At 36.3% G+C, this 13,191-nt stretch overlaps 1 protein-coding gene across 5 annotated transcripts in view; it reads right to left on the reverse strand.

Annotated features, from left to right (window-relative positions):
* Positions 1 to 13,191, reverse strand: part of UTRN (utrophin) — a 356,530-nt gene that overhangs the window by 134,310 nt on the left and 209,029 nt on the right. The gene's annotated exons all lie outside the window — the stretch shown is intronic.

Consider the following 13,191-nt stretch of genomic DNA (forward strand, 5'->3'; position numbering starts at 1 on the left):
CTCGTTTCCCTTCTTAAGGTATAAGACACTGGTGTTTACTTGCAATAATCAGACTGGAAATCAGAAAGTGTCGGGGCACCTCGTGGTCTGTCTTAAATAGCATTTTTAACACTGTTCTCTTTCCACGGAAATGAAATAAACACATTATCTTAGATATGAACATTTTTATTTAAAAGGGTAAAACTGAAAAGAAGGTGACTATCTAGTGGTGATATAACATGACAGACTGCCAAAGCAACATCCAAAAAAAGATTCTACAAGCAGCATTAACCCACACCCAGAGTAAATATCCAGTTTCCCAAGTTTGAGAAATTGGACTTCCACTATTTTGGCCCAACCTGAAAAACGTTTTCCTTAAAAATTTTCTTGACTGTAACAAAACGTTTTATAGCTTTCTGACAGCTTAGTGCAATAAAAACCTCATTAAGTCCATGCATATTATACATCTTGAAAAGAGGCTTATTCATATATTTATTACTTAGTAAAGGATACCCATCTCTCGAGATACTAAAACTGATCAATGAAAAGATGATTAATTTAGTATTTTTTAGACAAGTACTCAATCCAAGTAGTGGAAAGACCACAAAAAATACATTTTAATTTCAGAGCTTGTATTAAATAATTGATAGACATCTTAAATTCTACAGCACTAATTCAGTATCTGTGGATTAAAATCTCATTCAAATAATGTATTGCAGTTTCCTCTTATTTCACTTCTTATCAATAGCATTAGACTCAAGTGCCTAACATGGTTTCAGTGCCATTTCAGTTATCCTATGTAATTTATCATTTTGCCACACTCCAAGGTTAAGTACCTTCTGACTCAGTCTGCCCATATATTATGCCCTAGCTTGTCTTATATTCTCAGTTAACTAAGTGGCCTTATCTTGCAGGAAGGAGAAGTATTACCTGGATCTAGTTGATTTTTGGGTTTTATGGTCTTTTTGAAAGCCCCTGAGAATGGGACTCTCCCTATCCAATGAAAACTCTATTCTCAGCCATAAAAATACGCTTGAGTGTAAGCTTTCCAAAAGCCACTGTTTCTGTTATTTGAATATTGGCTAGGCATTTTAAAAGAGTTAAAAGCAATGTAATTGGTGCAATTTCAAGTAACTTTTTGTCTATGAAGTGAGCATTCTTAAAACATTTACCAAGGAATAAGCCTCTATATCAACTTTAACGTTGCACAAGAGAAGAGCAGTAAGAAAATTACTCTTGGTAGTATAGCAAATGGCCATCTACTAAGAGGTTCTATCAAACCACAGGTGGTCTATTTCCTAATCAAGCAAGAAATACTGAAGTGTACCACTGCAACTTACCAGAAAGGTGAAGGTTTTGTTTGTTTTCAAAGTTCACTAAAAAAGATCAATGACACTGGACTATAGGGATCTTTCACTAACATTTAAAATAAATCTTTTCATGCTGTGGAAACTGCATCAAAGCAGCAACCCACAATGCTTCACCAAACTGAGCTTTTGCTGTGAGTGGAGAAAGAAGAGTATCTGATGGGGGGCTTTTTTTAAAGGCCTTATGACTGATACCAGAGGACAACCTCGTGTTCATCTAAATTAATTTTCAAACCACAGAATTAAACCTTAAAAACTGGTTTTAAGATTAGGGTCTAAGTGTTGTAATGCAGAAGGAGTATTCATTCTTCTCATTAACTGTGTAATGATCCTCCAACTCTGCAGTTAGATAAATTAAATGAATAAATTATATTCCTGTATCTCCACTGAACATATGAAGAGAATAGGGTTTTAATTTTTTTTTTTTTAACTGAACAAGTTAGTACTTATTAAATCAGTAAGTGTTACAGGTAAAATAAAAAGCCCTAGAAGTCTAAGTTCTGATCAAGGACGACAAAACCTTAACAGTGCTGTTAACAGATGAAATGATTCTATTTCATAGCCAACACAATTGGGAAGAATCATGTTTACATTCATTGACTGGAACTCAAGCACATCGAAGGAACCCATGAGAGATATCTGTGCTGGAGTGACAGTTCTGCTATTCAGATATTTTTATATGCACATGTAATCAGGAATTAATATTAATTACTTTTATTAGTGAGGCAAAATAGAAAAATTGTGATGCAGCACTGCAAGTTAAAGAATAAAGGCAGAGTACAAATGGAAGAGATTATTTTAAAAACACCTTCACTTCTGTCTGAAAAAGAGTTTCCAAGGCAGTTAGAAAGCACTACAGAAAGAAAGGACAAGCCTCCTCTGAAGGCCTTTAGAATTTAAAAACAGTAAATAAAAGACTTATCAGGAGGCATCAAGGAAGCCAATCACTGTATGTTTTCTAGCTGAATTTTATTAATTTAATTAACATTAAATTCATTAACATTAAATCTTCCAACAACCATTATCTAAGGACTTCCAAGGGAATACCATGTGCTCTTAAGTAACAGGATGTTTGAGAGCAGTTTTTCATGTAATGCTGCTGATCTTTCTGGCATCTCCCACAGCAAGAAATGTTCTCCACTGCAGTGCCTGAATAATTTGCCTACAGTCTTTGATTCACACAGATTGGTTTGGTCTCTTACCTCTCACCTTTTTTTCCCCTAAATTCAGTCTGTGAAATTATTCCTAGCATTTACCAGAGTAAGAAATTAACGTAAAGTCTCAGTAAGAAGTACACACTTAGATGTACCTTCCAAAACCACACCATACAGTTCCTATCCTGTTTCATTTAAGGTAGTTATACATGATTGCTAGTAGCAAATTTGTGTTTGCTTATTCAAGTGTCAAACTAGCAGAAAAAAAAAATATATCCCTTCTTGTTTACTTATGTACTTATGTCGCCCCTTAGCACAAGGTAAGCAAAGCCCAGAAAACAGGGTGCTTAGGGGAACAGACACTGTGCAGACAGGAGGCTGTCCCCACACTCATGCAGAGACTCACAGCTTGCTGCTGGATTTCCCAGTGCTACTGCTGTAACCGTACTTTTCTTTCGAAATACCCCATCTGATTTAAGTTGTGAAGCACTAAACTGAATCTCCACACAGATTTATTATCTTTTTGCATTCTGCGTCATTTTGCTAACTGAAGGCTCTCACAGAGATCTTATTACTGGCCTGTTGACAAAAATAAACAGCATTTACAATTGAAATTATGATAATATTTATTCTTGAAATAAAATGTAAGCTGCATTATCCATAACTGCAGCTTTTGCTCTGGTTTGAACAAGAAGCTTATTTAAATACAACGTGCCTAAGGCTCCTCAAGCCCCATTTTATTACAGGCTACTATACAGAAAACAAATAGGTTTTCCAAATTTATTCAGACAGAACTTTCATTGTTTAATGTTAGTCAGAAGCTCCACTTCCACTGAATTATTTAATGCTTTTATTCTCATTCAACTCTCATTTAAAGTCAAGAACTCCACCTACTTTTGAGAAGCACCCAAGTTTGTGCTGGAGGAAGGAAGTTGAAAATTTGCACACAAAAGCCTAGAACAGAAGGTTCGAGTCAACTTCACAAGGACACAAAAGCACGGGATCACCTTACAGCACTTGCAACTAAACCATTCTTGGCTTTTCATTAGGTAGTAACTTCTTGAAAGGAGGTTTTGGGGTTGTTTGGGGGTTTTCTTTGCTTCACAAAAAAATTGGCTAGCACTGAAAAAGTCTGGTCAGCATACAGGAAAATTTGAGGAAATCAATTTTTAAAATATCCACTGCTGTACATTCATTCATATTGAGCATTTTTAAAAAAATTTTACACTGAAAATTTAGAGAAAGATTAGCAATTCTGAGGATTCAGATAAAAACTGTTTAACTCTAGGCATGAGAGACAAAAAGTACACCTGGCAGTCATACTGCTGAAGAAATATAACAGTTCATTATATGTGTGCTAGCACTTCATCCATGTTGGGTCCACGTAGGATCAAATTCTGTTGGCCTTTCTGCATGCTTAAAGTCCCAACAAGGGGAGAAGGAGGAGAGGGAGCACATATAATAAAACATAACAGAACAAAAATACCTCATTAGTTGTGAGGGTGGGAGAACCCAAGGCATATTCATGTCTGTGTGGAATAATAATTACTAAAATGGAGTTTCTACAGAGGACCAGCAGAAGAGTAAGGCAGTAGGCATGCCTAGTAAGGCATGGCAGGTGAGCACACCCATTTTGAACAGAATAATTCAAACAGCTGTGAAGAGCAGAGGCACTTGCCCCTTGCATTTCCCCCCACCTGTGGAACACAGCTGGATGAAGGCTAAGAACTGAATAGTCCAGAGCAATATGTATTCCCAGAACAGGTCCCTTCTGCTGCTACATTTTCCATTTTAGAAGTTTGTGCCTAGTCAGCCATTTAGTGATAATGTGAAAAAGGTTCAACATGGCAAAAGATAACTCACTGTAAAATATGCAAAATGAAGAAAGAGAGGAGAAAAGAATAAAAAATAGAGTTAAAAGTTAAAGTAAAATAAAATTTTAAAGCATACCCAAAGCCTATCCAGCTGAAAAGTCTCATGTCTTTGGTATATTTAGTAAAATGAAGCTATAAAAATTTCAGGGCAGAAAGGCACAATCAAATGTGCAAGCTGTAGCTCTCTCTAAAACTCTTCTTCCTTGCATGTTGCTTGTCTTGCAAAACCACTCTGTTAAATGTGACTTGTTCAACATATTGAACTATATTACTATTCTAGAGGCACTTTAAGAAGAACAGCAGCAAAAAAACCTTCAACTTGACTGTATACTACTGCAAGATGAAACTTATGCCCTTTCACTCTTAGCCACTGTTTCCTTGAAGAGCAAACAAGGGATATTCTGAGATACCAGCCTGGAATGGGTCGTTCAGGTCACTGGCATTTCCCATCAGTACTGTCATCGCAGATCAACTCTAAACTACCCTGAGACTTCTTAATAACTACCAAGGAATAAAAAATACCCACATGTTTGTGCATACATGGTTTCTCTTACCTCTCTGCTTTTCTTCCATACATTATAAGAGGGGATACAAGGAGTAAGCAGATTTGTAACAGAGCAGATTTGTTAAAAAACAACATTGGATCATCTGTCAAAGATGCCAACTACTTGCAGCAACCCTTGAGACTGTGGAACCTTAAAAGCAATATGCTTCTCAGCAAAGCCAGTGTTTATGCACCTAAAGCTAAAGCAAACATGAGTGAAAGCTTGCCTGCAAGGAAATGAAGCCCATCAAAGAATAATATTCTATAGCTCCAAAAAGTCACTGTAAATGACAAAAGCTTCTTTTTATTGTGTCAGACACTTTCAAAAACAAAGAATCCTCAACTGTTATTACTGAAACTGAACACCTGCTAAAGGAATCCCTCACCTGTAACAACCTTGTGCATTTTCCTCCAGTACTTGATAAAAGCCATATTTTCTGATCTCACATCTCCCTTGAGAAGCGAGCATTGTGGTGTCTTTGGCTACCCCACATTAAGGAACGCATGAATTTGAAACTGAATGAAGTAGTTCTGAGCTCATATTGGGGTCCTACTGAAAACATGACAACATGGGGTAGTTCAAACCCTGCTACATAGAAAAAGTAACTAGCACCACAGTCAGCCAACTTTAAATATAACTTGAAGTAGTACTAGGCCACGCTGTCAGACATGATCACAAATACTTTCTTTCAGAGCTACATTATATGCTGACAGCTGGTGAACTGCAGTTTTCGTGTACAACATTCATGAAACTAAATATATAACAGCTTCCTCAGTAACAGCAGAACACTTTTAAGACAGCCCTTTTGCCTATAATGTTTAAAATGTACATGAGACTTCTACAGAGTAGCAGAAAAGATCAGTGGTGGAAATAAAAAGCCAGGCATTTCTCAGAAGGGGGACTCAGGAGGGACAATGAATTTAAAATGCTTAACACTTGTGGAGAGATGGAGCTACCTTACAGAGGACCTGGAAATAACAAAAGACATTCACAAGTAGAGAATTTTTAAAGTTAGTTTTCTTTCTGATGGTTTACTGCCTGTCTAGAACAGCAGAGAAGAAAGCAGCATTAGCAATTTGGCTTAAGGTCTTCAGGGAAAGAGTCTCTGCCCTACTTCAACAATAGCAGTTGCTGAGGCAAAATAGGTCTTTGACAGGGATAAAATGAAGTTTCACTGTAAGCACAAAAGAGCTCCCATTGATTTTGGCCTGTTTCAGCTGATGTAAATAATCAAGTAACCATAAATTTGGCAAGGAATAATTGCTGCTTTATCCATTACACAGAGTACTCAAAAAGGCATTTAAAACCACCTTGAGCAGAAGGAAAAGGAGAAAGGAAAGCTGAGCTCGGACAGTTCTTCTCCTTCATTAAGCTCTATTCTACAATGTCACCTGCAACAACACAATCACCTTTCAGTGAAAGTGTAGAAAGTGGTCTAAACAGTAGGTTGGAAATTCCATGCTCTGACAGGGTCAGTGGGCTCTTAATTCTGCTAAAAAAAGGAATTTATGAAGTTTCATTTAACCTGCAGACAAACTCATTTGAAGGTGATCTGTGAGCAGTGGATGCAGTGATGCATGGCTCCCAATAAATTTTTCTCCAGTTAAACTTCCACATTGCTTCCCTTAGTCTTAATGGAAGCTCAGCTCATGTTCTTGCAGCCTTGACACAACATTTCTTTCACCTGATTTTCGACACTGATTTTCTTTCACCTCTTGACCTGTATGCACAGGACTTTATCCAGCAGTCATCTCCATTTCAGCCAGTACTCCAATTAGATTACAGTGTCCCAACAGGACCCTTCTTTATCGAGACAGTTGTTACATCTAAGGCGGCAAACACCTTTCTCCCAAGTGATATGACACAGGCATCCCCCTAGACCAAAAGTACTCACTAGTCAATTTGGGCTAACATCCATGCCTGGGTGGTGTAGAAAGTAAATACATCTCTGGACAGAGACTCTCACTATCACCACATGGAAATGATTTTGGCTTCAGAAGCTGCTATGAAATTCTTCCAGCTTTGGAAAAGTTGACAGAGTGGCCTTGCACAAAGTGCGGGTGTTACCTTCCTATTTCATGCAAACAAGAATCAGGAAGGCATACCCCAAATAAAGGGGGTATAATGATTACCTTTGTTATTTCAGGCACCTACAGACTTGGAATCACCTTTACAACAAAATCTGGTACCTCAAGTTTTGTACAATGATAAACTAGTATTTAAACTTACTTAAAACAGTTGCTGCAAAAACAGTTGGAAATTGACACTTGCATTTCCTATGAGTCTAAGCATGGGGATTCTTAGCAAACCTGCACAGGTCATTGCATCATAAAGGGGCTACATTTACTAAATAAAAATCATTACACCCCTCACTTTATTTCTTTTTTTTCAAGTAACTGCTTTGGTGATGAATGTCGATGAAAGTTTAAAACTTTTTCTTTCCTCTTTAAGTATATCATTTTGCTAGTGAAGAAAATGGCAAGACACATACATCTCAAATCAGTTTGGATTTGTTCTTAATTAATATAACAGTATTAGTGAAACTTCTGAAGGGAATGAAGGGAGAACCAGAAAAAAAAAAGGACCATCATTATTTCATGAAGCACATTAAGCACATTTAGGAATGCTAGGTGACTTCAGAGAATTTTATGTCCATTTTAGCTGTTGCCTCAATATCTCTCAAAAGAACAAAAAAAGTGGAGAAAAGCTGTACTGATCTCAGAAGAGCTCAAGTAGTAACGATAAAAAAAAAAGTACCTCAAGTTGTCAGGAAAAGAAAAACATACCAGCCTTTATGTTAGAAAGCAATAATGCCTGAAAAACATGTACAATGGCATCTGTGAATGAAAGAATTACTATTAATTGCTACTTTTATTAAGTAAGGAGATCAGGGAATAAGATGTTCATGAAGGCTCAGGTACCCAATTTAGGTTTATTTGCAATGTTTTCGGTATGTCTGAAGAGGCTGATGATATAGTAGAACACAAAAGAAAGCAAAATTAGTCCAAAAGATTTTAGTAATATCAAGAACAAAGGAAGAGACCAGTAAAACCTGACAAAAGCCAACAAAATTAAATTGTATATATTTCAACAATGACATTCTGAAAAAAAACATGAAACAAAAACTTAGTACCCTGACACCTAGAAAATAGAAAATTTAAGGAGTTTTTAGCTTGATACTTTTGCAAGTACTGCATGACATTTAGCAAATTAACAGTCAGTGCAAAGTCAATACCCACTGAAGGCACATGTCCCTTTTGACTGTTGCTTTCTCTTTTTCCAGGACAGAAAAGATAGTTATGCTGATATGCAGCTGTTCTGCAACAATGAAAATAAAGCATCCAAACATCACACCCATGCTGCATAAACCTCAGTCAGTGTTTCTCATGTTACCATCTGCTGATATTCTGAATGCCTAGATAAGCACCTGGCCTTGTTTAAAACACCACTAAGATTTATGCTTCTAATTTTTATTTTTAATGGCTCTCAAAATATCCACTTTCAGAAAACTCCATGGGAACAATAACAGCAACACCAAAAGAAAATCCTTCAAAAATGCACAAAAAAATTTGCAAAATCGGTACTGCTTTCTAAATGAAAGCCCATGCAGACCAAGGTATGAACATGCTTAGAAACATCAAAAAACGCTTAGAAACACCAAAAATTAGCCTACACTATTCATCATCTTTAACAGATTTACCTAAAATAAAGTCTGCAGTATGGCAGCTTTAATAGAAATGTAGGTTCTCTGTGGAAAAAGCTGTTGAAACAAATGCAAGAAGAAAATTCTCATTTACCACTGCATTACAGGAACTGAGATACTGTAAATTGATGACTAAAAGAAAGGTACATTGAACCCCCCAAAAAATGCAGATTTGTGGTTTTAAGGTATCAAAGATGAGTACAGAACACAAGGACTGGAAATGCAGATCAGATCCACCATCAGTTAGACAATAAAGCACCAAAACTCAGCTGGCAGACCTTCAGCCTATGAACAAAATCATTGTGTTGAGAGCATCTATCTCCACAACATGACCAAACAACCTCTGCTGGGCATTGTCTGCAGGCTAACTTGACTGACTTTCAGTATTTCAAATTGAAAAGCTAATTCTTGTTGACAAGATCAACCCAGCAAATATCTGCAGTGAATCGAAGGCAGAAACCAATGACAATACTATTTGACTTGTGACTAGCACAAGTTGTGAGGATTCATTTATATGCAATATACTTGAATATGCAAAATATCAAGTCATTATTGCTATTTTTAAATAAGAAAAACACTTTCAATCTATTGTAACAGCATAGATTCTGAAGAGGATTAAGGGGATAGCTCTTACAAAGTCCTTCATGTATTTTAAACACTACATCTCAAAAACTTATTTGAGGTTAAATTACCATCCTGTTTTTGCAAAATCCTTTCAATCACCCCTGAGACTGTCAGTACTGTTTTCATTATTCATGTCTCTGCTTAAAGGTACCTTACCTTAGCTGAAGCTAATTCCTCTGATAATTAACAGCCGAACCAAATTAAGCTTAGCTTAACTATTTTAAAGTATTTTAAATTATTATACATTGTTCAATTAAACTTACTTAAAAATTACAAATGAAAACAGTGCAGTTTTCCAGACAGATAATGAAAAAAATTGTAATATCATTTTGCTGCAAGAGGTAAGAATTGAACTTTTAACTTTTAAAATGACTGTGTCCCTAAGAAGTACTTATGCTCATTTTGGAAAAAAATAATCAAATATATGATGCAGGAACTGTCTGTGATCAGCAGTACCATAACTCCATTCTACTACTCTAATGAGAAGTAAGATAGCCTTTAAGGCACACCACCAATCAAAGAAAAGTGGCATGTACTGACATGGAGCAGCATTAGTGACTGATACAAGTGGTCACTGAAATGCATACTTGACAATGTATGAATCCCTCTCTGAAAATCTCCAGATTATTAGCTTTTATTTAAAAATACAATTAATTATTACTATATTTGGACGCATTTTAGCATAGTTACAATAGATCTTTATTAGTTTTATTGAAATGTAACTAATTATACTTGCAGCAAAGATGCATTTTGAATACACAATTCTTTATTGCTGTAAGTTGCTTGATACTTTACTTCATTAACCTCAAATTTAGAGGACACTCCTAATCTAAAAAGGTTACACAACTGTGAAATCCAAAACTTTAAAACTGTGTTGAAGTTCAACATGTCAAACAGGTGGGTTTTTTTTTTTTTAACCTTGATACCATTTTCATCATTTTGTACTTGTTTACAATTCTTACTGATTTGTGTTATGGTCTTATACCAGTACAGAAGCAGGAACCTCCAGAACTGCTGTTGAACTCACACTTCAAATGAGTAAGGGCTGTTGGTTGATTTTTTTTTTTTTCATATATTTAAACTGGGAAAGGAGTCTTCCCTTCTCCACAGCCTCTTTTTTTAAAGACTGCTTTCGATTTTTGGCAAATGTAGCACTTGCATCTGCATATACTAAGGTTTCATGATAAATGAAAGAAAGAAATGAAAGAATACAAATTGTGCCTTCTAAATGACTTGCAGCAGGCTTCACAATGTTCTCTCTCCCCATAGCACCAGTTAAGGAGACTTTTCAGTAACTCACAGACTTAATAAATCACATGGGGTACCTTCAGCTATTTGGCTCATGCCAGTAACATGCTGAATACTAGAAGACTGCAACTTTTTAACAGAAGCTCCCCATTTGATCTTATTGAGAAAAAAATCTACTTGAAAATCCATAAAATTTAAAGTATACATTAGGGATGCTAAAGCCAACCCAAATTAAAGTATATTATTTTTATTAATCTCCTTTTTTCCCCCAACAGTGTCACCACACTTATTTCAGGTGCCCTTATCTGTGCACTTGGATCAAATCAACCTGTTTTGGATCAAGTTTTAACTATATCTTATAACGCAGTTTAAATTTTCTATGAGATATGCAAAATTTTCCTTTCAACACTTTAATTGACAAAACATACCCAATCCAATTCCACGCACTTAAATTATAGAAATGTCTTGTCTGAAGTATCCACCAATTCCCATCATTTCTAACAGAGAAGGAAGGACAAAGGCTGACTTGTGCTATCAGAAAGCACAGATGATGGGTGAATCCCAGTAGAGAAGGAAAAAATGCTCTTTTTACAGTGATCACTTAGAGCAGTAAACATTCCCCTCCAAGGAAACAGAAGCTGCCAGACACACTGGAAGAAGGAAGTTTTTACTGGAAATCTCTGTAGAAATTCTCTAGAGTGAAAAAGGACTGTAATAGTATACAAAACATTAAACCTAATTTTAAAAAATTATTTTAAATACAGTAAACATGACAATAGTTAAGTAACTGTATTAGTCTATCAAAATTATTTGGAATAAAATTTTTAAAAAGGCATGCCAGATGCTGTATTTGACTTGCTTTTCAAATATTTATTTCTCAACTTGGAGTACTAACTGAACACATGGGCTTTCAAAGCTCTGAAACAACACAAACATGTTTATTTTAGGGAGAAGAAATTTTATACCTATTTTAAGGAAAAAGTTCTATTTGAGATCCACTCTAGTATTCAAAGAGTATTGTTATTGCAAATGTACTTACTGGAAGTGGTTTTGTTTTATGGGACTTTTTTAAGGTACTGTAGTTTTCCCTGCAGTCTTTCATTCATCAGTCTTAGTTTTTGGAAGTGAATATTGGAAAATATTCATCTCTAAAGCATATTACAATTGAAAAATTAAGAAAATATTTATACGGACTGCAAAATCTTTTCTAAACTCTTCCAGCAATGGGCAAGTTCTTGGTCTTTTTAGCATAGTGAGGATACTGTAGGCCATGCAGCACATCAAATCTGAGCTTAATTTGAGGACGAAGCAAGTGAGAGAAAGTTCAGGAAGTGTGCTCTTCTGACAACAGAATTGATATTGACAGAAGGACACAGAGATGACTGAATGGCATATACAAATTAGTGCACTTAAGCTCTGAATTACTAATGAAATGAGAAACATCTGCCTCTTTTACCAGCTTCTGCTTAAGCTTTTTCAAAGTCTCAACTGCCCCACATAACTGTTATGTGCAATGTCCACCAAGCAGAGTTTTCTTGGCTGTCCTTGTCCTTGCTTAGTCACAGTGATGGATGACCCTGTAAGACAGACCCTGCAGAATTTGGGGAACGTTATTGGCCTCAGACTGGAATACAAATGGCTCTTTAAAAACTAATGATGTAAGGTATGATTGGATTGAAACTGGGAAGACTGCACTAGACACACCTACGGTGATCCCTTGCAATGCCATCTGGGAAGTGTGGGCTAAGAAAGCAGCTGAAAGCTTCACCACTTCAGAGCTGCTGGGAGCAAGGCAATGGAGATGAAGCAAAATCAATTAAAAAGAAGATGCAGCTGAGTTCATGCAAAGGGCCTGGGATCACTAAAAGAAAAACTATTTCTGGAGAATCTTGTTCCACTTATATCCAGAAAAAGCAGTGTGATCTGATATTTAAGGAGTAGCTACAATGGGAAAGGAAAATTACCAGATGGCAGGAGCCAAGGCCTTAGCCAACAGCTCCAGTTGGAAACTACAGAAAGAAATCCTGCAGGACTGAAACAAGGAGCAGGAATTACTCATGTAACAAAGTAACCAATTTATCAAAGGAGTTTCAGACAGGCAGGTTACTCCTCCAATCACAAAATGACAAAGGTATTTGGCTGCTCTTTTGATTGCTGCAGATTTGAGATAACACAGCAGACTTAGACATAGGAATCTCTTTCTCACTGCTACGTGCTACAAGAACACTACTGGCATGAAAACTGGACTACATGGGGCACTGACCTCTCAAGGACCTGTGTGTCACAGGTAGAGAGGAAACCATCCTTTTCACATTATCAACAAGCTATTTCCTGAAGTACCAGTAGCACACTAACAATTAAGAGACAGAAGGGAGCAAAACTGAAATAATACTAAAGAAAGATGCTAGAAACAATGAAGCAGTAGAAACAGCTAGCATACTTATTTGTGGATTAAAGACAAAGGGCAAAGAAGGAAGACAGAAAGAAAAGGCAAGAAGTAGTGAAGGAGGGGTTTTTTTATTCTTTTCTACTTGGTTAAAATTTAAAAAAATGCAAGCCTTTACAAAATGCTGCACTGCAAAGCATTATGAACCAAGTCATTCTGCTGAAGGAGGTTATAAAAATGAATTATAGAAATGATTGAAGACACAAAGAAAAAAATATATTCCTGCTCCAGTATGGCTTTTTACTGCACTT

The sequence above is a fragment of the Corvus cornix genome, chromosome 3 (assembly GCF_000738735.6).
Source record: "Corvus cornix cornix isolate S_Up_H32 chromosome 3, ASM73873v5, whole genome shotgun sequence".
NCBI classification, from domain to species: domain Eukaryota; kingdom Metazoa; phylum Chordata; class Aves; order Passeriformes; family Corvidae; genus Corvus; species Corvus cornix.